The sequence below is a fragment of the Leptonychotes weddellii genome, chromosome 7 (genome assembly GCF_054177405.1).
Source record: "Leptonychotes weddellii isolate Sample4059 chromosome 7, ASM5417740v2, whole genome shotgun sequence".
NCBI classification, from domain to species: Eukaryota; Metazoa; Chordata; class Mammalia; order Carnivora; family Phocidae; genus Leptonychotes; species Leptonychotes weddellii.
In genome coordinates this window covers 15,676,440-15,702,401 of record NC_138375.1, presented here as the reverse complement: position 1 = coordinate 15,702,401, position 25,962 = coordinate 15,676,440, and positions in this window count along the sequence as shown.

The window sequence follows — 25,962 nt, the reverse complement described above, 5'->3', positions numbered from 1 at the left end:
ACACTTATGATCTCTTTTTTTTTTTTTTTAAAGATTTTATTTATTTATTAGAGAGAGAGAGAATGAGAGAGAGCACATGAGAAGGGGGAGGGTCAGAGGGAGAAGCAGACTCCCCGCCGAGCAGGGAGCCCGATGCGGGACTCGATCCAGGGACTCCAGGATCATGACCTGAGCCGAAGGCAGTCGCCTAACCAACTGAGCCACCCAGGCGCCCGACACTTGTGATCTCTTGAGGAGTAATTGAAGATCAACACGAGATGCTGGAGACAGTGGTAGCAGTTAGAATTGACTTGATAAGAAGATGAACATTTTCCTGGATAGGCTTCTTGGGCTTGGCTTACCACTTCTACGCTTTTGTTGCCTCCATCCCCCTGCCCTTTTCTTTAAAACTTTTCTTCTCATAGGAATGATTCATTCTCAGATGCCCCCATCATCCTCCCTCTTTATTGGGTTCAGCTATCAATATATTTACACAATTCTTCTTAAAAAAGAGAACTCTTTGTTAACCTCGATGACATTTGTGAAGGAAATCATGTATTTTAAACACTGCTGCAATAAATAGCTCATCCCTCATTTTGTGTAAGTTGAAAGTTACCATTTTTACATATTTACATATTCATTGTCCCTTAGCATCAACCTCATTTAGTGAATGTACAATAAATGTATTTTACATTGGCCTTTTATCTGGCTCCTCAACTTTTTAGGGAAGGCCAACCATCCTATCAGAGATAGTCCCTGAACAAATTGTGACACAAAGACTTGTCATTAAGAGCAGATCTTTCCAAATAGTTTCTTTATAATTAATATTCTGGAATATATTTTCTTATAAAATGTCGTGATATAATACTTTGGTATTTTGAAAATATTTGTTGAGATTTTTCATCATGAATGATCATGTATTACTTTGTCTTTTATTCTTTTAATATGTTGTATTACATTACTTACTTTTAGTATATAAACCAGTCTTGGATTCCTAGGGTTAAATTCAAAGTTATGCAGTCCTTGGACAATCCCAGCATTTCCAAAATTTTTACAAACATCTAACACATAAAATATATAGAAATATAATATTCAACAACACACACACACACACTTCTTATACAGAAGTGTAAATATAAAAATCCATATTTCACCAACCTTCACTCACTGTCTCATGTAGAATGTAACTTTTCTTTAGTGATTTTGAAATGATTTCATAAAATGTACTGTAAAATGTAGGCTGAAGAGACACATTACCTTTCTAGAAATTTTTCCCGAATATGACATGAGATAGTAAAAAATATAAAATGATTTCAGGGTATGACCATATCTTTTTATTCCCAGCAGCACTCTGAATCTAGCATTTTTACATTGCTGAATTGAGGTAGAATATTAAGAGGCGATGTAACAAAGTGACATGTTCATCATTCTAAATTAATTTAATAATAATTTGGAATACATTAGGAGAAGGCAATAGAGTAAGATTTAAATATTCCAGTTTCACTTTGTAGAAGATATCTTTTGTTCTATATTTAGTCATAACTTAGATGTTTATCTGTTTGCAATATCACCATCATTTTCCCTTTCAAGGGAAAAAATATGATATAAAATAAGTTGCTGTCTTTATAGCATAAAAGAATTAAGAGTGCTCCTTTCGGTATTAAAACTTTGTAACCTAACAATGTTGCAATATTATAAAATATAATATGGCACAAAATATAAATATCAAGAGAAATAGAATTTACAAGATACAGATATGTTGTGGAATTTTGTGAAATTAATTCTGCAAGAAAATTGAGTCGATGTAGTTGCTGACTTGCTTGATTAATAACCCTATGGGCTTCTGAAGTATTAAAGTGCTTGGAAGCCAAGCATCATCAGCCAAAGGATTCATGATCAAGGAGTAGAGTTGTTCTTCGGTTACTTTTAAGTTACATAAAACATCAAGTTCTAAGGAATAAAAAGCAGAGAGTAGCTAAATTATGGAAAGATGAATATTTCCAAGTCTACCTGGGTTAAGGAAAGCTTCTACTACTACACTGTTTAAGAGAAGCCAGAATTTGCAAGACATGAAGGAGTAACTAAGGACTGATTCCTTCTCTAGTGGGAAGAATGGAGGAAGGAGGTAGGTAAACTGGAAGAAAGAGGAATGCTTTAAAGTACAACTTTGGGAAGGAAGCAAACTATGAGATATTGTAAAGATTGAAGAAAAAAAGAAGAAAAGACTGAAATGGATTGAGTGTGATGAAGTATGCAAATCAATGATCTTCCAAAGGTATCAGTTGTAAGGCTGATCTTTTCACTTACGTTTCAATAGGCATTGTCAATTAGATATGATTTTGGTTCCCACTCCTCATACATCATAATATACGGGAAATGTAACCTTTTAATAATGATCTATTTAAGCTTCCATTAGATATGTGTTTAGCTTGTTTATGAGGTGATGGTAATACATAGAAAATGTCCAGAGCCTAGTTACTAATCATGGGAATTCTTGCCAGAGAATTGAAGAAGGAAAAAGACTATGTCCCAGAGAGACCAGCAAAAAAAAATCCCCAAAACAAGGACCATAGGCTTATTGAACACTTAATATTCTAAAAATAATACAATCAATAACATCATGATTGCTGAGATAGGCATCACAATAAAATAAATACATATTTAAGTATAATTAATTTACTTACACAGCACATCATCTGTAATAGCAACTTCAAACAAACTCTTGATGTATGGAACATTTTGATTAGCATACCAAGGATATACGATGACTCAAATTTGAGCCCTCACCTTTGTTGTGGGCAAAGGAAAGGACTTCTCTGTAACTAAAATATTGGTTTCTTAAATCTAACACTGAATATACTGGCTTACAATCTTTTTTAAATGCATCTTGAGCTCAGGATCCAAGGCCCTAATCTATTTTGCTCATGTGTTCATTAATAGTCTTTTTTATATAAATTTTAATACAAACTAGTGCCATTTATTTAAAATTCATGAGTGCAGTGCCTTTAATGAGTGATCTCCCTAAGAAGAATCCTAACATTTCTCTATCTTATTAAGAATTCTATAATTTGGGGCATCTGAATGGCTCAGTTGGTTAAGCAGTGACTCTTGATTTAGCTCAGTTCATGATCTCAGGGTCCTGGGATCGAGTCCCACACTGGGCTCCGTGCTTAGCGGGGAGTCTGCTTCAAGATTCTCTCTCTCTCCCTTTTCCTCTTCTCCCACTCTCTCACTCTCCCAATCTCTAAAATAAATAAATAAATCTTAAAAAAAAAATAAAAGAACTCTATAATTCCATTAGGTGCCGTTCCCTTTTAAAACTCTTTATCTCATTCATGGAGAAAGAGAAACCAGCTTCCTCCTGGCTGCATCTTCCAAAATGCATTTTCCAAACTACATGGTCTTGTCAAGGATCCCTAAATTCAAAGTGGACTATTTTACTTTCCCTACTCCCACCTTCCTTATTCTCAGATGCCAGAAGGTGGAAGCTACCCACTAGTACCTCTGGATTCTGCTGTTACTTATCAGCACAGAGCATTCATGGAGAACTTGGTTCTATTCAGTTCCCTGTCCAGTCTAGACAATAATAGGCTAAGGTCTGGCACAGGATAAAGTTTGTTACAAATAGATTACCTATACCAGGAGTCTAGTGATGTCTAAGTACTCCATTGTTACAATTTTTTTTTTTTCTCAAAGGTCCACAGCCTTCCTTGGAACTTCCAAAATTATGACAGGTGTCCTAGGTTTTCCTAAACTTAGTAGTCTCAAACCACTGAGGTTTAATTCGTAGAGATTTATAAGTTCCAGATTGCCATTGTCTTTACTGCTTTCATCTGCCATTGTCCAGCTTTCTCACTATATTTTCTTTTTTGTTAATAATTATACATTTCCTTCTCTCTCCCAAGTTCCTGTAACTTCTAGAATTTTGTTTGTGCATGGTTCTCTTTCCTCCATTACTCTTCTCTTTTGCAATTTTCTCTTCAAGCAAATACCACAAATCTTTCCATAATAAATCGGTTTGCTTTGTTTTAGTAAGAGATTTGTACAGCATTCCCAAATATCCTGTGCAAAGTTTATTCACTTTGTTTTCTGAAATATGCTCTAATTCCAGCACAAAAATCTTGACCGATACCTGGAGGGGTCTAACTTAGTGCTATTTCCCCTGCCACTGCTGGGTTCAGGCCCTCTTTGGGTGCCCAGTGCCTAAGCAGTCTTGGGGCGAGCTAGCACCTGCGCTTCTCCAGAAACAATTCAGAGAACTTTATAATTCAGATACGTAAACTACCTTCCATGGGTTCCTTCCTATAATATGTTATACAAAATACTTCCTGAAGGGGGCGCCTGGGTGGCTCAGCCATTAAGCGTCTGCCTTGGGCTCAGGTCATGATCCCAGCATCCTGGGATCGAGCCCCACATTGGGCTCCCTGCTCAGTGGGAAGCCTGCTTCTCCCTCTCCCACTCCCCCTGCTTGTGTTCCCTCTCTCGCTGTCTCTCTGTCAAATAAATAAATAAAATCTTAATTTTTTTTTTTTTCCCTGAAGGGATCAGAGTGATAAAATTACTCAGAAAAGCACAGTTCCAACTTTCTAGTTGAATCATCTCTTCCTGATACATACATTTGTCCTACTGGCTGCAGTGCTGTGATTAAAACTATCTCCAACACATCCTTTTTCTGAAAGAGTAATAATCTAGACACCATTGCTGCTTATTTCTATTAACATCCTCAGCACCATTCTCTCTAGAATTAGCTGACTTCCAGGAACCCCCTCACTTGGTTCTACAGAGAGTTTTAATTTCAGTATAACTGGAATCACTGCCTAAGTTTAATATTGCCATATATTGAGGCACTGCTCCCCCAATTCCTTAATAGTGCCATACTATGGACCAGGATATCTAGTTATCACTGCATAATCAGAAATCTTACTACATATGAGATTAAATATAAAAAGTGTTCAAAGGATAATACAGTGTTTGGCTTATTTCCATTAGGTCATACAGAGTTCACCTCAGATGGTTCTCTAGCTACCTCCTCTTTCTTTGGTCCTTTTTCTAACTCTCTTCTCCCATGATCCTCTGGGTTTTTTGTATCTTAGTCGTCCTCCTTCCCCCAACTCCCACCCCCCACCTTCCCCTCTCTTATCACCTGTCTTTCTCATTTCTGCCCTCTGCCTCAGCTCTATCCTGGATGAGGAAAGTCAGAATTTCCTATACTGTGGTTCCCGGAAGGCAGCTCTTATTCCTTTGGATTTTTCAGTTAAAATAATCTGGATGAAAAACAAAACTTTTCTTGTTCATATCGGCCATGTTTCAAGCCTCCATCTAATTATTCAATTTTGTTTCAGTTCTTAGAGAAGGCAAAAATTTGGGTGAGATAAGAAGGATAAAACGTCCTTCTGTCACGTATCCATTTTCATGATATTTTCTAAAAGTGAGGTAATATGAAAACACTGTAGAAATAATGATATTAACAAAAGCATTTGTGACTGCCTGAAGTATCCATATTGTATATGGAAAACATTTAAATTAAGTGTAATTAGTATGTATCATTATTAATCATAGAAGTCAAGCAAGATTTTAATTTTTATTAAAATTGTGAAAAATATGTTTAGACTAAAATTTATAATCAATTATCAATTTAGAAGATGTCTGATGTAAAAATTATGAATTTTAATATGCTATTCCATTATTTTGCTTTTTATTTAGCAACATTTTATTTACCATTTAATATGTAGGATATACATAAGAATGGTCCCTGAATTTATGTCACCTTAAATAATTAATTGAGCTAGTGTTTTAAATTAGGTGAATATTTTTAAGTTAAAGGCATATCTTTTTGTGTCAGAATTATATTTAAGTATAATACATTTTTTTGAGTTTTATAACTTTGTATTAAGAACATAAAAATAGCATTTCATTGAAAACCATTTTATTAACACTGAGGTACAGCAGGTGATTTTATTATGAAATTGGTCAAAGATTAGAAATTCTTCCAGCAAAAGCAAAGAAAAACAAGAGAGACTTATATTTTATTTTAACTGTTGGACTTCGTAATATATTATGGTCATTGTTTCCATCATATTATAAATGTAAGCTTTGTTCTGCCGATTCCTTTAGAAGACTATTTTCCTTCTTTTGGTTACAGTACTGTGGGTTTCGGATTAAGTTGCTGCTATGTGATGTGCTGTTAAATAAAAATTCAACTTCTAGTAGGTTTAAAATAGAAAGTCACTGCCTGACTCCAGGCTATCTGCCCGGTAATTGCAGAAAGAACTTCGTTAGGTCCATGTAGAATGAATGAGCACAGGCTCTCTGAAATGCTGTGCAGATAATCCATCCAGCTGAGAAAAGACTTTGAAGATGATTGCCTTAGGAATTCTTGAACAGGCTGAAGAAGTGACTCTAATTCAAAGAATGCAAACCTTCTTGATTTTTATGAAGATAACTACTAGAACCACCGAAAAGTAACTACTTCCTACAGGACATAATTGGCATTTTAAAAACATTTTATCTGACTGAGTTAGCAATACAGGGTGAAACAGAAACCAATTTACACTTGTTGGAGTTTTATAACCACATCTATGTTACATTTAAAAATAAGAAATATAAGGATGTTGTCCTGAATTGAAAGTTAAGTAGTAGCATAAGCCAAAGATAAAAAATGAATGGTCAATGTTATGATGTAATCACTTATCATTCGTTAATCATATATATATATATTTTTTTTTTCAGTTAGGTAAATCAAAGAACAATAAAGGAAAAAGTTTAAATAGTAAAGATTGTAAGACCACAGTTTTCATAGAAACTCATAGTTACGCCCCAGTCTCCAAGTTGCCTTCTTCCTTACAGAATCTTTGATTATTTTGTGGGTAAATAGCTGCACCTGAGGCGTAACCACACTCAACCTGTGGTTAAGTTCTGGTCAAGGAGATCTTAGTACAAACAGTGAGTAAAACTTGTTCTCTAAGGGAAGAGAAATTACTTTTTTGTCCTTTTCTCCTCCTTGTAGCTGAATAGTGTGGACTTAATGGTGAAACTCAAAAAGCTTCTGTGGAACTACCAAGTGGAGACTCTATGTAGAATTGAGTAATTCAATACAAGATGCCACACTCCCCCTTCCCTAGATCATCTACTTCAGATTGTTCTGTGTGACAGAGAAACTTCCACTGTGGATACGTATTTTGATTACCACTCACAGGCAAACTTAATCCTTAAGTAATGCAGATTGTATATGATCATGCCCCGCTCACTCATTACATTTGTCAATGAATTGTAATATAATAATTTTTAATGGACATAATATTAAACGGACTCTTTTATCGTTGTTCCTATTTAGGGACTCGATCCTTGACCAGTTTGAATAAGAGTGTGTATTCCTTCACTTTTCTGAATATTCCTTTCAAGAAGTTCTGATTCTCATCAGAACACTAAGGTTCCATACTTTAGGATAAAGGATCCCAACACATGATGAGGTTGGAAAGGTTAAACAAAGTTACACCTGCTACTTTAGTTGAGAGGAATATTTCATAATGTGATGAACTAGGAAGCTGAGTCTCCACATTCTAATTAGTAGAAAACAGCCACTCGGTGGGAGATGTAGTTCACATTTCTGTCTTTCCCTTGAAATTCTCAATAGTCTATCTGCTAATGAGAGAGACAAAGAGAAGTCAAACTAGAGAGCCAACATGAACGTGAAGTTCCTTTGAAATCAAAAGTCTTCTGCAGCTGGAATTTTTATTTAATTAAAATCCAAAAATTTAAATGAGTTTGTCTTGCAGTTTGGTCATGACAGATTTTCTACACAGCAGTGGTTCTGAAACTGGAGCGTCTCCGCACCTGAGGGCTTGTGCAAACGCTGATTGCTGGGCCCTGGCCCTGAGTTTCATTTAGCAAGTCTGGGTGGAGCCTAGGGATTTGACACATTCCCAGTGTCAACCAAACCAATGTGAGTTCAGTCCTTGGTGAGTCAGCCACTATAAGCAGGTTGAGCTGTCACACAAAGAAAACTTCTATTTGCAGCAAGAAAGGAGATCACAGGTAATGGCTTCCACAGCTGTGACTCCCTGGATGAGGGCGAAAAGGTTCCTTTTGCTTAGAGTTAGGTTGAATATTCAGATAGGGAAGCCTTGTCATCGTACGTAGAGGCGGGCATAAGATCACACATGTGCCTTAAGGAAACATGCCTATACATACATTGTATGTTATGGAAATGAGGCCGAGGCTCTTCTCTGGGTGGAGATTTTAGTATTATAATGAGGTCAAGATAGTGGTCGGTCACTCTAGAGTTCATTCCATAGTCCATCTGTGTAAGCTCGAGTGAGGGGTTGAGCTCAAAAGGTCTGGGTGGCCTGGGCCATTAGGAGATCTTGTCAGGGCAATCGCCATCATCTGAGGGGTGGTTTTCAGTTTCATTTGCCTGGGTTGAGGGGTAACCAGGAAAGAAAAGCTTAAAAAATGTAAAACAAAGGTTAGTGAGGCGGGCAGTAAATGTCAGGTCTTGGGATCTAACTGGTGACACCAGGTGATGCCGATAATGTGGATCCATGGACTACAGTTCTAGAAATTTTTCTCTAAAGCTCTGAGGATTCATGTCTAGTAACCCAAATGAGTGTAGATTGCAGGATAAAAGGGAGTGCAGTTGTTATAAGTCTGTCTTCCATAGAATTCATACATTGAGATTCTAACCTTTCATGTATTGGTATTAGGAGGTAAAACAATTGGCAGGTGGTTAGGTCGTAAGGGTGGAGCCATGAATGGGATTAGTGCCCTTATGAAAGAAAGCCCAGTGAGTTTTCTGCAAGTTCACCATGTGAGGACACAGGGAGAGGATAGTCTGTGAACCAAGAAGTGGGCTCTTACCAGACACCAAATCTGCGGGTGCTTTGATCTTGGACTTCCCAGCCTACAGAACTATGAGAACATTTCTGTTGTTTAAGCCACCCAGACTATGCTAATTTATTCTAGCAGCTCAAAGATAGTAGAATAGGAAAAAAAAAGTTTGTTACTACTACCAAAGATCATACTATAGTGTTTTTGGAAATATGTGGCAGTCGTGCCAAAAATGGACTGAATAGAAGTCGACCCATTTGTATTCACAATGAAAGCCTGAGTTTAGGTGCTGGCATCAGATAAGACAAAGTCAGATTAACCTAAAAAAAAAAAAAAAGTATAGGCTAGAATGACCAAGATGACCCCCTATTGCTGGCTTGAGGTTACAGACAAGAATGGAATTAAGGTCTAGGTAGGGTGTAGGGTATTAAGATAAGCTTTCTGTAGAAGAGTGGGTACAAAACTTAAGCATGCATTAGAATCCTGTGGGGTGCTTTGAAAAAATTCATTTTGAAATCCTCACCTAAACCACTGATGAAATTTATGGGGTGTGATCTCAGTTCATTTTTAAGTAAGAATCGCAGGTGATTTTGATGAAAATTACTGAAGGCATTGGGAAACAGTGCTATTGGAAACAAATAAACAAAACAACAACAAAAACCCAACTTTTAGAGGCAGCCCACAGTACTTGGCTCTCCATTCTCTCCCAGCAATGGAATCTCTCAGTTAGTGCCTCCTTCTTCACATCTTCTTTCACTAACTTTCCTGCCTCTCTGATAAGGACCTTGTGATTACATTGGGCCCATCTGGATATTAAGAGGAACAACAAACCAAATAAAAAATGGGCTAAGATCTGTGTAGACACTTCACCAAAGAAAATATACAAACATCTGTTCACATGAAAAGATGTTCAACATCATTAGGCATTAGGAAAATGCAAATTAAAACCAAAATAAGATAGCACTTTCCATTGACAAGAAGGGCTATAATCCAAAACACTGTTAATACCAAGTGTTGATAAGAATATGAGGAAACCCAAACCTCCATATGTTGCTGTTAGAAATTTAAAATGTACATCTCTTTGGAAAACAGTTTGACAGTTTCTTAAACATATATTTGTATATGATCCAGGATTCTATTTCTAGGTATCTACCCAAGCAAAATTAAAATATATATTCACACAAAGATTTGTAGCAAATGTTCACAGGAACAAACTGGAAAGATCCAAATAGTCATCAACTGGTAAATAGAAAAACAAAAGATAGTCTACCAATACAGTGGTATACTCTCAGCGATAAAAAGAAACAAGCCACAGATACATCTAACAATGTGGATAAATCACAACAGCGTTAGGTAAGAAGGAAATATCAAATATGAAACTATTTTAAGTAATTATTTTGTTTTATTTAAAATATTTTAAGTAATTTTCAATGACAGGTATTAAAAATTTAGATAAGGAAAGAAAAATACACTAATCCACATCAGAAGAACCTAAAGGTCATATACTCCAAAAACAATTTGAAGCGGGTTCCCCAGCTTCCTGCTAAGAGCAGCTTTTTCAGAAAACACATTAAGAAGCTTAAATTTCTAATCCTTCAAACTGACTGGGTGCTTGAAAGCTGGAAATACCACAAACCAGTAAATTGAAACCAGTCCTGTATAACATAAAACCCATGGAGAGAAACCACAATTAAGAAAGTAAAAGATTTAGAAGCAAGGTTTATTTTTAACAAGTGCTATCATGTTACAAAGCTGGCAGACAATGGAAAGAGCTGAACAACAACAACAACAAAAAACGTCTTTAGGCTCTTGGGGCTCCTCACTTTTCTATTACAAAAATATTTATTAAATTAAAATTAAATTAAATTAAATTAAAAATTATTAAAATTAATCATTTTTAATATAGACATACTGTGAAGCTTAGTAAAAAATCTTTTAGTTTTACTTCCTCTTAAATACCTAAGTTTATTTGCCAATACCCATACTTTGATTTAGCTTGAAGCTTCATGATGTGTGAGTTGTATAACCCACATGGGATTAAATTCAGATTCAGCTAAATGAACTAACCCAAGGCATATAATAATAATAGCAATAATAATAATAAATTAGCCTCAATTTTCTCATCTACTAAGGGAAATAGTAACGTTCACTTTGGCATGGTCTTTATTTTGGGGGATTGAAGTACATATTTAATAGTCTTCCCAACAGTATATGTGTTTAGGGTAGGCAGAATTCTAAAGGTAAGCCCCACCTCCCAAGATTTCTGATGCTTGCTTATTGAACCACACATGAAATTAGGTGCTGCTATAAAGGGATTTTTTAGGTGTAAATCAAGACCAAAGCCTGTTGACCTATAAATACTCTACAATACAGATGGGCCTGGGCTCAATTAGGTAAACTCTTTTAAATGGTAGAAATGAAAATGCCAGATTCAAAAAATAGGAAGGATGTGATGCACCATCACTGTCTTGAAGAGGGAGGGAGCCACAGGATAAGGAATCATGTGAGCTCTAGCAAGGAGCATAGTTTCCAGCTGGTAGCCATCAGGGAAGCTGGGACCCCCGAAATCACAAGAATTGGATTTAGCTAACACCTGAATGAGCTTGGAAGTGGATTCTTCCTCCAAAGGCTCCAAGTTGTGTGACACTAAATGAAGGACCCAGCGGTGCCTTCCGACTACAGATTTGTGATAGAGTAAATGGATGTTGTTTGAAACCACTAAATTTGTGGCAATGTGGTATGCAGTAATAGAAAACAAATGTAATGTTTAATAAAATAAAGTTCCTCCCTCCCTTTTGTATAGATAGATAGAAATAATGATTACTAACTTTTTAAAAACACAACACTCTACTATGTGTGATGACTGCATACTGATATCATAATTTTTTAAAATTGTAAAACCCCTTTATAGAGCTCTCTTTTAATTTCTTATAACTGCTATATGAAAAATATTCACAACCAATTTTAATACCTGTTGCACAGATGAAGTCATTCTTATAATCAGAGTAGTTTAGTGTATCAAGTTCTTCTGGATCCTTAGTTTGCTGTTTTTCCACTGGATGATATAACCTCTACATTTCAGTAAATACAGAAAATTTCAAAGTGGAGGTATAGACTCATAATGTAAATATTTAGAGTCATGGTGAAGCAAAATCATAATTTACCTGGGAAGTTTTTTGAGTAGTTAGAATCGATTGCTGGTTAGATAAATTGTATTTGTCTTAAATCGGGCATGTGTACATTGTAGAGATACATCAAGCCAGAATACAGCTGTTTCTAATCCATCCCTACCTACTTTTTCTTCCTATTTGATACATTGTTCAAGTGGCAGTCAAAGAGAATGCCTGAGTCTATGCAAAGCTCTAGCTTGGTATAAATTTATAACCTAGTGAACAATTGTCAGTGTTTCCATAAATACAAATGTATATCTAAAAAAACTGCAGCAATGTTGATCCAGGTATAATTAATTCTCACTATCTGAGCAAGTTCTTTGGTTTGCATTGACTGTCCTTGCCTTGTCCCTATCTGTTGCAGCCATTAAACACTATGACTGCCTTGACTGCATATGCCTCAGCCTCTCATAGAGAAGGTCTTGAGTTACTGAGACCAAGGTTCAACATATCTGAAGTAATTGATGGCCACACTAAATCCCTGAAAACTAATGGATAAGGCACATGTGAAAAACAAGGAAGGAGGAATGCAAGTCTGAGAGAGCAGAATGTCTTGAGAGTTAAAAAGGCTGAGACCCTTGAGCAACCTGAAATACTGATGATGCCCAACCAACCAATAGGAAAGTCAAGAGAAGGGGAGTGGAACAAGACCACCAGAGTGAAGATGAAGAGCACAGTGGCCATTTGACTAAAGGTGATGAAGAGAAAACAGAGGTCTTTGGGGATACTCATTTTCCCTCTGACCTTTTCGGTTTGTTAGCAAAGATTCTACCTTTAGTAGAGCATATCACTTTCATGGAGTTAAAAAAGGACCAGGGTACTGACGATGATCCCAGCATTCAGTGCCTGCCTGGGCAGGGGAGCCCCAGCTAAGGTCACAAGGAAACTTCAAGTACAAGGTGCCCAAAGAGAAGCCACATTCCACATGGAAAATGGTAATCTTGAAAGAAAGAATGCTGACCTCAAACAACCTCTGGTAGGAGGTAAGAAATCATGAGTTTAACTTAAATATTCCAGAAGATACAGTAAATGGAAAACCGGTGTTGAAGAGGAAATGTACTTTTAAAATGAAAAAGAAGTTTGAGAGGACAATTAATGTGAAGACCCCAGATCATCTTTCTCTGCACATTAGGTTTGCACCCAGGGGATGTTTCCTCATCATCATAGACCAAACCTAGAGTTATCTTAAGTGGAAGCTTACTCCAGAAGTAAAAACCGTATTTTTAAAAGCTTATCTATCACTGGTCTAGTAATAAGGAAAAATGGTTTTGGTTCTATAATTGCTGTTAACCAATTGAGAAACATTAGGTAATTTACTTGTTACTCTTCACATTAGTGTTTTATTTGTAAAATGAAATGTTTAGTTTATAGATGAAATCTCTAGTATCTATCTATATATTTTCCTATATAACATATTTTGGGATCAGATTGCCTAGGGTCAAAGGTGGGGATTTACTTTATTTTTTTCTTATTGCAGGAACTTGGGCCAGTTATTTAAATTCCCCTCTCTCATTTATCTCCTCTGAAAAAGGAAGGTAGTTTCTACTTCATGGTATAGAAATAAATAAGATAATATATGTATAAGTAAACAAAGAATACTTGGAGCATACTTATCCTTTAACTAGAAGCTCATATATTTATATAAATTTTAAAATATGATGATAGAATATAGATGTTCAATATTCTCTTCAGTAACAGACAAATTTATATAGCATAGTATAATATATATCCATATAATTAATAATATATTACATGCATTTTTCTAGTATATCCTAAATTTGTATATTGCTTATGTTAAGATTTATTTATGTGATACCAGTTCTCAGAGTGTGAATTAGAAAGCAACTATTTTTTAAAAATTTTTAAGTGATTCATTTTCTGAGAAAGTATATAGTAACCTCAACATGAATGATCATGTTTACTGGTTTTCAAATATTTCATTTTTTATGATAAACAAATATTTATTTACTTTTAAAGCTAAATGAAAGCCATTCGTAAAATTTTTTGTAGGTAAGGGTACCAAACAAAGAACAATGAGAACTTAACATCAACCCCACTAAATGTTTTTCCCTACTATAATCTGTTTGACACTATTAACACAAAAAGTACCCAGCATCATTTGGTATGCATTTCAGATGAAAATGCTATTAGTTTCTTTTCAAAACTGAAAACAGTTTAATCACAAACTATTAATGTACTTTAATTTGGTTTGCTATTGGAGAGGGTAATTCCTCTATTTTATAATCAGTTAGTGAAATAGTTACAAATAGCAGAATTGAACAAAGAAGGATGTTTTCTCTAATTTCATGAGATATTGTTTAAAAGCATATAACTGAGAAAATAGATAATTGAATGACATTTTTATTGTTAGTACTCACAGGACCAAATTATTAAAGCATCAGCCTTAATAATCAGAGTAAGTATAAAGGGCTTACATTTGCTTTTCACAAAGCTTGGACATTTATTTAAAAACATCAAACCTGGGTAGAATGATCAAATATCAATATGTATATCTCTCAATAGACATTTCCACAATATCAGAATGACTTAATAGGAAACACTAGAAAACTTAAAATTGGAAGCAATGGAAAAAGATTATCCTTGTTCATAAAAATGCCAGTGTGAATGTCAACTAAAAATAATAACCTTAAAGTCATTACCTTTGTTTTATTTATTTATTTATTTTAAAGATTTTTTTTATTTATTTGACAGAGACAGACACAGTGAGAGAGGGAATACAAGGAGGGGTAGTGGGAGAGAGAGAAGCAGACTTCCTGCTGAGCAGGGAGCCCGATGCGGGGCTTGATCCCTGGACTCTGGGATCATGACCTGAGCCGAAGGCAGACGCTTAACAACTGAGCCACCCAGGTGCCCAAGTCATTACCTTTATTTTAAATTGAAGAAATATTTACTTCAATCTCTTCTGTTTACCTTAAATGCATTAACTTATTACTGAATTTTTTACTTCATTAAAAATATTACCCTTATTGGCTAGTTATCATAATAGAAGTGTTACGGTTTATCACATGGTGATAGGAATAGAAATAGTTGAAATAATGATAATATCTTTTTGAAAGCTTGACGTAATTGTTTTTGTGAATATGAGCAAATATAAGCAGAGTTTAATTGGTTTTAGTGAAGAGTGTTTCAAGGAAAGTGAATAAAAAGAGGTGACTGAGATTTATGGGATATATAAAGAAGAGAAAATGAAGGTAGAATGATAATTTCAGGCAGGTCATGAATATCAGATGAAGGAATATAGATTTTATTAAGTGGACATGGGGAGAAAGTAAAGTCTTTTGAGAGGGTTGTGATTAGGTTATTCCAATATTTCCAGTAAGGATGAGAAAGGACAGTTGTTGAGCTCCCTGTTTTCTGAAGGTTAGAGGTTACATACTAATAAGTGGAAGATCTGGAATATGAGCTAAGGAAGCCTCCTTTCCCTCTCTTACACTTCATTACAAAGCAATGTAGAATGAATGGAAAGAGAACCGATGTTTAGATTCCTAGAAATATCCAAGTGAATGAAAGGGCGGCTTTAGGAAATAAGGTCAAGAAAGACAGGGAGTGCTGATTTTGGGTTTTAAATATTTGTACAGGGAAAATAAGAATGAAATGATATAGAAGTGAAGAAGCTGTCATTGTTTGCTTCCAATACGTGAAGCATGTAATTCTTCTTCCTGTATGTGTTTAGAGGCTGGTAAGGATGGGAGGTTATAGAGCACAGAAAAAAAATAGTAGTAAACCTCCTGGAAACACAGAATGTGAAGCTGTTAAAAGTAGAGATCTGGCATTAAGGCAAAATTAGTCCCTGTGTCCTAAGCTGCAATAAACCAACACAAAATATTTTTCAATGACAAGGTTGAAAAGGACAATAACTAAGAAAATGCTATTTTATTTGTAGATTAGAAAGTAACTTTTGGCAGTTAGACATGGAATTAGGTATCAACATAAGATCACTCAAAAGAAATGAAGAACTAGTTGAAGTTTGATAAAATGAATTTCTAGAACTATATATTTTCCTTAAGATACTTGAGCAATTTCACCAAATGCTAGAATAAGAAAAGAGAAAGACAAAGATGTCTGATGCTTTGGACTGACTTGCTAACCATTTATTGAATCAACTTTAAGGCAGTTGACTTGTTGATGGAAAGAACGTCAGCTTTGTCATACTCACTGTTACTTAGTTAGATGAAGGAAATGAAAGATACTAACTAGATAACCTTATAAAAATGTTAATGGTATTTACCATTAGAAAGATACTGGGAGCTCCTGGGGCACCTGGGTGGCTCAGTTGGTTAAGCGACTGCCTTTGGCTCAGGTCATGATCCTGGAGTCCTGGGATCGAGTCCTGCATCAGGCTCCCTGCTCAGCGGGGAGTCTGCTTCTCCCTCTGACCCTCCCCCATCTCGTGCTCTCTCTCTCTGTCTCATTCTCTCTCTCAAATAAATAAATAAAATCTTTGAAAAAAAAAAAAAAAAAAAAAAAGAAAGATACTGGGAGCTCCTATAGGGAAGATGCTTTTAGCAGGATATATCTAGTCTCTATGTATTGCTTAATGGAAACCTAGAAATTATGGATTTATGAGGCAGGGCTGACAGGCAACTGGGGTATAGTTATATAAGCATATTCCTATTTAATGAACATTATACAAAGGAGGAGTTTTGAAATCAAAACAGCTTCTTTTGATGTGGCCCATTACTCAAAACCTCTTCTATTAATAGGTGATCACAACCTGTTTCAGTAAAGGATAAAGAGACATTCTGGGGTGCCTTGGTGGCACAGTGGGTTAAGTATCTGACTCTTGATTTCAGCTCAGGTCATGATCTTGGGGTCCTGAGATCAAGCCCTGTGTCAAGCTCCATGCTCAGCAGGGAGTCTGCTTGAGATTCTCTTTCTCTCTCTCTCTCCCCCTCTGCCCCTTCTCCCCAACAGTGCACTCTCTCTCTCTCTCAAATAATAAATAAATAAATCTTTAAAAAAAGAGAGAGTGGGAGACATTCTTAGAAGTTGGTTCAGACACTTTTGGTTCCTCCAAAGAAAGAGAATTCTTGTGTTTGTTGCTTTTCTCTTTGATTTGAATCATTAGTAAAGTTTGGTGTGAAAATGTCTGTGCTCCTGATTTGACAGTTAACCTTTCTTTTAACACAAGTAATTATCTGAGAGTCTTCAAAAATTAGTATTCATTTTTATTCATTGAGAATAAAGGCAATGTTTAGTATTATTTTTATTACCATTGTCCAAATTATACATATGGAGAAAAGTGGAGTATCCTTTTTCTCTACTTTTGTCCATCCTTTGAAGAATTAACATTTCACTGGGATTTCTTATTTAAATATTCATGTTTTTTATATTTGGTTCAATTATTTTAGAATTGCTTTGCACATCCCTTGATTTAATAAACCTTATTCAAGATAAAACTAAGTTTCACTGAAGATCTAATACATCAATGGCATTTTACACACATTGGCAGAAATAAACTTCAGAACACTCTGTGAAAAGAAAGTTTGACTGATTTTATCCATGAGACTAATGAGATGTTGGAAAGTTAAGAAAAAATAATTTAGTTATTCTCAGCAAATCTGAACCTTTTTTTGCCCTGGGGTTATATCTTCCCTCCTATTTTGCAGTTATTAGAAAATATTGCATATTAAGTCATAAAATCCCCCATGGTTTAGTCTATGGTCTCCCCTTCATTTCACTTCACCTCCTACAGTTTTTGGCCTGGTTTCATTTTCATCTTTTCTTCTTCTCTGCCCTGTCAAGTAGGTCATTTTTGTATTCTACTTGTCCCACCTACCCATATCTTTGAAAATGTGTTGGTTTCATCAGATAATCACCTGACATGTCTCTAAGGGCAAAAATGTAATTTCTAGGGAACTATGGGCTTGCTTTAGATCTGAGCTTATATAAGTAGCAACTAGATTTCCCTAATTTGGTCCTTTCATATATCAAGAGAGCCTAATTATGTCACTGCAATAATTATCCCACAGACCTTAAATCTCAAAGATTTAGTGGTTAGACAATGGGCTTTTCCCCCTGTGTCTTTAGTCCAGGATCCTAATACCATTAACTTTTTTTTTTTTTTTCTATTGGAATATAATGGTTCTCCACTATTTCACCCATTTTGTGATTTACCCGTGTAACACACAGTCATGTATTAAGCATTTGTAAACTATTAACTCATTGCTAGGTGATTTGCTACCTTATCAGAATTAAAAAGTGTATTTATTTGTGTGATATGTTGCTCTAATGTGTTCAAATGAATATAGCAGCTCATTTTAGAAATACACATACACACACACACACAACACACACACACACATATAGCTTTGGTTTTAAAAATTCTTTTTTTTCAAAGATTTATTTATTTGACAGAGAGAGAACAAGAAATAGAGCAGGGAGGAAGGGCAGAGGGAAAGGGAAAGAAGCAGACTCCCCACTGACTCCCCACTGATTGCTGAGCTGGACAAGAGGCTCAATCTCAGGGTCATGAGATCAGGACCTGAGTTGAAACTAAGAGTTGGACCCTTAACTGGCTGTGCCACTCAGACACCCCAGTTTTAAAAATTCTTAGTAAGAAAAGCAAAGTAGAATTAGGTACTAATGGGGATTTACCCATTATACACATATATTAAACATATGCATATGTCTTCATGTGTTTATGTACAAATTATACATATGCATATAATATATATGATATATAATATATATAATATATATCTTCATGTTTATCTGTACATTATACATATGTATAACTCACATATATAAAAGCATATTCAAAATATGTGTATATATATGCATTATATACCTGAATTATACATATATACACAATATATGTAATTATTTATAACGTATAACAAATAAAAGACAAAAGAGCAATGTAATGATAAGAATGTGAAAACTTGACCTTTTAAAAAATAAACTAAAATGTATGGTACTGGTGAAATATCACTTTTCAGCTATTAGGTGATTCACCTTAATTTGCCCACTAACTCTTCCAGATATTTCAAGAAACAAGCAATTTCTTTTTTTTTTTTAAAGATTTTATTTATTTATTTGCGAGAGAGAATGAGAGACAGAGAGCACGAGAGGGAGGAGGGTCAGAGGGAGAAGCAGACTCCCCGCTGAGCAGGGAGCCTGATGTGGGACTCGATCCTGGGACTCCAGGATCATGACCTGAGCCGAAGGCAGTCGCTTAACCGACTGAGCCACCCAGGCGCCCAAGAGACAAGCAATTTCATCAAATAAACTACTGAAGAGTTTTACTACTCCTTGATCTTCTAAGCAGAGATGAGCAAAACTCAGATCAGCAAAATCAATGCTCATAAGCTGTATTTTAAAAGTGCTTAAAAATTAAGCCTATGCATAAATCTACTTTGGGTTAATATGTGAGGCTCAATGTTAATATCATGGGCTGAGTTATGTTCTCCAAAATTTAATATGTTGAAGTCCTAAACCCTCAGTACCTCAGAATGGAGATGGGATCCATAAAGAGATAATTATGTTAAAATAAGGTCATTAGGGTGAGCTTTAAACTGTTATGACTGGTGTCCTTAAAAGAAGGAGAAATTGAGACACAGACAGACACAGAGGGAGGACCATAGAAAGACACAAGAAGAATAGGGGTATCTGCAAAGCATGGAGAAAGGTCTCAGAAGAAATCAATCTTGCTGACACCTTGATCTTGGACTCCAGCCTCCAGAATTGTGAGGAAATAAATTTTTGTTTTTTAAGTCTGTGACATTGTTATGGCAGCCCTTACAAACTAATGCAGTTGATATTTAAGCATTTTGTCTTTACACAGTGTGCTTATTCTTTAAAATATTAATTTTTCTTGCTTTGTCATAAATCTTAACTTGTCAAATTAATAATATGTAAGTTACAAAATTATCTTTACAGTTACACTGCCTGATGAATTCTGTTATAGAAAGAAGTACAGTGTGCTATGTTTCTGAAAAAAGTATTTTATATGATATTACAAATAATGATAGTATGAAAAATAATCTGTATATTTGTATAAACACAAATCTAAGTACTATTTTATAACTAAATACATACTTTATCAGATAACAGATAGCATTTTAAAATTTGACTTCAGTTTAGGTATAACTAACATGAGAAGGAAAAGAGCTAATGATCTGAAAGACATCAGTACTAATTGCTCTGCAGCTCAAATATCCGGAATCAAAAGGCGATCTAATTCGATAAGTTACAATCCTTGCATGTAGCTTCATGCAATTTAATTAACTTAGGAAAACAAGGCATTCTAACAGAGAATATAATCACTTAATAAAATGAACAATGATATAATCATGAAAGATTCTAGTTAAATTTCTACCCAGTTAGGGATGCCTGGGTGGCTCAGTCAGTTAAGCATCTGCCTTTGGCTCAGGTCATGGTCCCAAGGTCCTGGGATCGAGGTTCCCTGCTCTGCAGGGGCCTGCTTCTCCCTCTCCCTCCCTGCCTGCCACTCCCCCTGCTTGTGCTCTCTCTCTCTCTCTGACAAATAAAATCTTAATTTTTTAAAATTTCTACCCAATTACTTCAACTTAATTGTTTTAATAATTTGGCTTTTATTAATATGCATATGTGCATATTATAGAGGCATATGTCTGTATTCATATTTGTATATATATGTGCATTTGTATATTTACATTCAGACATAAATGTGTTTGTGCTGTCTAGTAGTTAAATACAAAATGAATAGATCTAGGTTTGGCTCAAGTCTGCAAGATATTAATAAAGAGAAACATTTGTTCATGAAATAATTTGGGAAGGCATTTATCATTTATCTACCATTAACATTGCATCATTGTGGAAGCTGTCTCATTTCTCCGAAGTTATTAAAAATATATGCCTTTTAATAACTTCTCTGGGGATGAAATTAAAAACTAGTAACCAAAAATTAAGACATTTAACTTTTTCCCAAGTTGATAAAAAAAACTTTAAATATGAATAAAATCACATCAAATTAATGTAGAAAAAAATGGCACCATAAGAAAAATGAAGTGCAAATGTGCATTGCCAATTGTTTCCTTCGAGATAAATGCAGCTAATATATTTAGTAGGACCTTAGCATGAGTAAAGTGAATAATTCAAATCCCATCTGAAAATCCAAATGAAATAATATGCTTAACTCCATCTCATGAGCAGTTTGGCAAACTTTCTTTGAAATACATTGTTTTAGCCATTTTTAGCCATTTTGGGGCCTTGTTGTGCTTATAAAAATAGAGATACCCAACTGGCCTTTGAAGCCAAACAAGAATGGGTAACCTCATGAAGCAGTGAGTTTATCAGGAGATTCTCAAAAAGCAGCTGTAAGACATCATATCTTAAGCATTTGGACATCTTATCTGGGATATTGTAAAATATACATACACACAGATATGTATGATTGGCAGATCAGAAATGAATTATATTTATAGACATAATGCCCTTAAAAGCAGTTGGATCTGATTGTCTTCTTTTTCCTTAGCTGGAATATAATTTAATCAGAGAGAGAATTGGTCAAATAAAATATTTTCAGCTTGGGGGGGTGGGTGGAGATTTCTTTCTTTTGGAGTGAAGTAAGCACTAGAGTACATAACTATGTCCTTTACAAGAGATTAAAATTACAAACAGTCTTATTCTGTCAGCAAAAGAATGCTTTCTATGTATGTTTCCTTTCCTGTTTCAGGTACTGTGAGGGAGAAGGTTGGGGGGCGGGGAATGATTACTGAAACATGCAGGGAGATATTGTGGAACCTAACATTGAAAAAAGAGACGTGTTATTCTTTGAATTGAAGTATCTATGACTAGTGCATGAGAAGACTTATAAGAATATTTTGACAAGCTCTCATTACTCTCCAAAGCAAATTGTAGGCCTTGGGGATGAATTTTGATTACATATTGGATTTCAAACTAAGTTGGAGAAATTTTAATCAAAGCTTTTGCTTAAAATTGAGCTTGGAATAAGTGGATAGCACTAAGGAATTATTATGAAAGTTTCAAAATTGTTGCTTAGAGGGTATACTGCACAATTTCAAAATGTCTCTTCTGTAAAAATGACCTCCATTTTAATAATTCCTATGCTTCTCTATTTCAGTGATTTTTAATTTTTTTTTAAAAAAAGAATTTATAGGGTGCCTGGGTGGCTCAGTCGTTAAGCGTCTGCCTTCGGCTCAGGTCATGATCCCAGAGTCCTGGGATCGAGTCCCACATTGGGCTCCCTGATCAGCAAGAAGCCTGCTTCTCGCTCTCCCACTCCCCCGGCTTGTGTTCCTGCTCTCGCTATCTCTCTCTCTGTCAAATAAATAAATAAAATCTTAAAAAAAAAAAAAAAAGAATTTATAGAGGGCACCCGGGTGGCTCAGTTGGTTAAGTGACTGCCTTCGGCTCAGGTCATGATCCTGGAGTCCCTGGATCGAGTCCCGCATCGGGCTCCTTGCTCGGCAGGGAGTCTGCTTCTCCCTCTGACCCTCCCCGCTCTCATGTGTTCTCTCTCTCAAATAAATGGATGAAATCTAAAAAAAAAAAAAAAAAAAAAGAATTTATAGATATCTTTATCTCAGTTATGTCAGGCACTCATAATAAGCACATAAGGCCAAGATATTTACTGCCATATATTGGGCCTAGCTAAAGGAAAAGCATAATAGAGAAGAAATATTAATATTAATGATAAATTTTGAGTTACTAAACCAAACCCTAAAAAATTTTTCCCATATTTCCAAAAGGATTTGGGGTAGATTACAAAAATGCATGTAATACTGGACGTTAGAGATTGTCAGGATAGAAGCAGTAGAGTCCTTTTAAACCAGTAAGAGCCTGAACAGAGAAATGTGAGCAGTGGAATTTGGCACAGTTTTTAAATTTGCATAGCAAAATTAGCTTATAGCTTTCTGGCAGCCAAAGCGCAAAGAGAATTGGACTCAGCTACAACTTTCAAAACTTGTAACTAGGATGTTAGTTTTAAGAACAAGTTTCAAAATTCATAAGTTGTTCATAAAATTAATATACCACTACCCTGAGGAATCATAAGGAAGGAAACGGTGCAATTCTGACTTAAGTAAGATAGAGATGCCAGCAGAAGGAAAAACAACACCGTTGCCCAGAGATAAACAAGACAGTATTGAATTCACAAGGTTTCTCTAGAAACCTATAAATAACCGAAATTACTTTCCCTTATAACTGAGTCAGTTGCCTCCAGGGAGAACTGCTCTTCTTGATAGTTTTCAGCAAATCAGCTTGCCAAAGGAGGGAGAAATAAAACAATTCTTACATATTTCTCTTTTCCATATATTCCATTTTTTTTTAATTTATAAAACTTCATTTTGGTGACAGTCTATGTGATTAATTTCTCTTAACTATGAGTAATTTCAGTTGTACATGTAAGTAAATTAAATACCAGGTTTTTTTTTTTTTTTAACACTTTTCAGAAAAGTAAAAAGTTGTATCTCATTGACATCTGAGAAAGTTAATTCTGGTTACTTCTTTAGTAAAGAATGTCCTTAGTGATTTTACATGATGTATTCAATAACTTTCTTATAATAAGCACAATAAAGTTTTCTATGTACAGTAATAATGTTCCTCAATTAGTAGAATTACACAACCACAGAACATATTTCCAGAAAGCAGTTCCATGTAGGAAGGAGCTACTTGTGCTGTTGTGTGATGGTCCCCATGATTTCACAGGAAGATTTGGACTATATCTATAGTTCTAAGGGTTGAGTTTGAGTTAGATTAGGTTGGACAGTTTTTAAAGTGCAGATTCTTTTTTCACAACTTCTAATTACAATTCTGCTTATTAGGATTACCTTGTAAACGAAGATTTTTAAATAACTAACAAGATTAAGTCTGATGCCTATAGCTTCAGGACAACAAATTGGAAAACACTGATTAGGGTTTTTAAAAAAAAAAGGTGGGAGAGGCGGGGCTGGGTTTTTAATTCTGTAAGAAAATACTTTAAGATATTTTTTCCTCCCAAGTGGGAAGTTTAGTAAAATGCACGTAGCAGGGAACCTAGATGGCTCAGTAGGTTAAGCATCTGCCTTTGGCTCAGGTCATGATCCCAGGGTCCTGGGATCGAGTCCCTCAGTGGGGAGTCTGCTTTTCTCTCTCCCTTTGCCCCTCCCCCCTGACTCATGCTCTCTCTCTCTCAAATAAATAAAATCTTAAAATAAAATAAAATGCAAGTACCAAATAGATTATATTCTCAGTCTTGGAGTTGCTGTAGTCTGTGATCCAGTTAAAACATATCCATTTGAAAAAAATCAAAGCAGAAGATAAAGTTGATACCATCAACATACTTAAGAAAGAACCTACTCAAATCTACCAAGATCAATACAACCTGAAACAAAAAATTTGAAAACAAGTTTGAAAGTTAAAATATAAAAAGAAGTAAGTTTATAGATTGGCTAATAAAGAAATTTTATTTCTAGATACTACAAACAAATGGAAAATGCAATAAAAATATAATTCTATTTATAATTCCATTCCAACAAAAACATGAAATACTTAGTGATACATTTAATAAAATATGTGCAAAACTAAAAATTATAGAAAATGGCTGATATAATTTAAGATCTAAATAAATGAAGACATATACCATGATCATGGATTGGAAGAATCAATATTGTTTAGATATCAAGATCTCCCAAATTGACATAAAAATCAATCAATACTAATCCAAATTTGTCTAGTAGAGGATTATCCTTGTCCAAAGAGGTGTTTGACCTTTAGTTTCAGCTCCTGTGAGGTAATGTCTAAGCCTTTGGTATTTCCTATCTGATAAGAATATCTTTGTTTAGCTGGAGGCCTATGACTTCTCTGCCTAATCTCTGCTAACAATGTGATTTATAGTGGAGAGCATTGAGCCACGTGGTATCAGTTTGACCTCTAAAGTGTCTGGAGACCAAGGTCAACTACATGCATGAGCAACTATTTCTATGTGATCTAGCCCTAGTGAAAACTCTTGACACTAAGGCTAAGGTGAGCTTCCCTGGTTGGCATAGTCCACTCATATTGCCACACATCATTACTTGGAAAAATTGGTTGTTCTATGAAAGACTTCACTGGGAGCTCTATACTTTGGTATTTTCTGGACTTTGCCCTATGTGCCTCTTCCCTTTGCTGATTTTCACCTGTATCTTTTTGTTGTAATAGACTACCACTATGAGTTGAATCTGAGAATAATCATGTAGACCATCATCTGTCATTGGCATCAGAAGTGAGACCTTGGGACTATACCAGCTATAGAATAGTGTCCCACCCCCATTCATGTTCACCCAGAACCTTTGAATGTGAAATTATATGCAAATAGGGTCTTTGCAGATGTAATCAAGTTAAGATAAAGTCATACTGAATTATAGCAGGCCATAAATACTGTATGAATGGTGGCCTTATATAAAAGGAAAATTTGGCACAAAGACAAATATTCACAGGAAGAATGACACATAAAAACGGAGGCAAAGATTAGAGTGACGCATCTACAGTCCAAAAAATTCAAAGGATTGCCAGTGACAACAAGAAGATAGAATGAGGCAAAATGATTCTTCCATAGAGCCTTCAGAAGGGTTAGGGCTGTGTTGACATCTTCATTCTGGACTTGTAGACTCCAGAACTATGAAAGAATAGATTTCTGTTATTTTAAACCATGCAGTTTGTGGTTACTACAACAGTCTTAGGAAACTAATATAAAGATTCCCAAATTTAGCAAAATTCCATCAAGATTTTTATAGAAACCATTTTATTCTAAAATATTTATGGAAATGCAAGTGTCCTAAAATAATCAAAGCACTTTTACAAAAAAAAAAAAAATACAGCTAAAGGAGTCACACTAATTTCAAGACATTCTGTAAAGCTACTTTAATCAAGACAACATGATATTGGCATAAAGATATACATTCAGATCAATGGAAGAGAATAGAGTCTAGAAAAAAGACTTACATGTATATATAATCAGTTGACTTTTTATTTTTATTCTTTATTTATTTTTTGTTCAGTTGAC